The sequence below is a fragment of the Lygodium microphyllum genome, chromosome 30 (assembly GCF_053477565.2).
Source record: "Lygodium microphyllum isolate KBCC chromosome 30, Lygodium_microphyllum_v1.1.10, whole genome shotgun sequence".
Classification (NCBI taxonomy): domain Eukaryota; kingdom Viridiplantae; phylum Streptophyta; class Polypodiopsida; order Schizaeales; family Lygodiaceae; genus Lygodium; species Lygodium microphyllum.
Genome location: NC_141164.1, coordinates 62,698,071 through 62,699,635, shown reverse-complemented (window position 1 = coordinate 62,699,635; position 1,565 = coordinate 62,698,071). Strand labels below are relative to the sequence as shown.

General features: G+C 43.6%; 1 pseudogene; it reads right to left on the bottom strand.

The window, feature by feature from the left end:
- Window positions 1–379: 379 nt before the first annotated feature.
- LOC148009924 (triosephosphate isomerase, chloroplastic pseudogene) lies at window positions 380–1,333 on the bottom strand (annotated as a pseudogene).
- Between the last annotated feature and the right edge of the window lie 232 nt (window positions 1,334–1,565).

The window sequence follows — 1,565 nt, the reverse complement described above, 5'->3', positions numbered from 1 at the left end:
TGATGCAGCGCTTTCACGTCGGGTTCACCAGAAATGTCGTGGAGTTCGTGCAAGAGTTGCTAAACACGAGGTTCAAGATGCTGCAAGGCACGATGCTAACAAGAAGATCTCAAATTTTTGATGCCCAATATCACTATATTGCTTGCCAAGTGAATTACAACAAAGAAGCTGCCAACTACTCTTGACAAGAAGCTGCAGTTATAGGCATACCGCCTTTGAAAAATAACTTGTTCAGGACTCATTATGCTTGGGCCTTAACCAACCTCGGGATGTTGTGATAACTGTCACTTTCCTCAATTCTCACTGAAAATTGCCCAGAACTATGATCTGATCCAGCGTTTCATCTAGGTAAATTCTGTTCCTTACAATTCCAGAATCTTCAGACTGCCACCTTTTTTGCTGTTATAGAGTTGCAAATTCTGGGTCCTTCAGTGAAGCTCCTCCCATGAGGAAACCATCTATGTCTTCTTTCTTTGCCAGTTCAGCACAGTTTGCTTCATTTACAAAACCGACATAGATTATGCGCACTTGTGAAGCCACATCTGGAGAGACATTTTTACTCATCCAATCACGAACAGATGCATGCACCTCCTGTGCTTCTATAGGTGTTGCCACTTTGCCAGTACCAATAGCCCAAACAGGCTCATATGCAATAACAATGTCAGACCAACCAGGTACATGATTTGCAAATGCCTTGAGCTAGACAAAGCAAACATCAAAGGTTTTCCCAGCTTCCTGTTCCTCCACTTTTTCACCAATGCAAGCAATAACCTTCAACCCTTGTCCTAATGCATATGCAGCTTTTTTCCATGTAAACTCATTCGTTTCACCAATTATATGTCTACGTTCAGAATGGCCAAGGATCACCCAATCACAACCAACATCCTACAGCTTCTCAATATTGATTTCTCCCGTAAAAGCTCCACCTTTTCCATGGCTTCAAAGCGTCCTTTGAGTTGCCACCTTTACTTCGCTTGCTAGCAAAGAGTTCTTCATCCACGTAGAGCAAACCCCTCTATGGAACCAACCAGTCGAGCTCACTCCATACACAAGAGAACAGGTGACATGGATCCTATCAGGTGCAAACCTTGGTGAAGAAGAGATGGAATAATAGCGGGCCTGAAGACAAGGTGAAACAGATGCAAGAAAAGACCCCAAGAGTAGGTTTGGCAGAGGGGAACTCTGTCATGACTTCCAAAAGACTCCTTTGGTTAGCTATAATCCATTGCTGATACTCATTCTTGTCGAGGGGCAAAGCAAGAAACTTCAATCGGTCTTTTTCAGCAGGATCAGAGGCGTAAGCTGCTAGAGCAACAGTTTGCGATCCAGCCATTAACACCATAAATGGAAGCTCCCAAATCCTGAGATTTTGCCGAGAGAATTCCTCCCAAAACAGCTCTGGCCCAACGACACAAGAAGCTCCTCATCTCCAATATAGCACGTCGTTTCCCCCCATAAATAACCAGACCCAAAAGCAAAAACGAAAATCATGCCCCTGCAAGCTTCTTTTGAAGCTTTTACTCAATCATTGGAAATGATTTGATAAGGTTTGAGCTCTCTTCTTG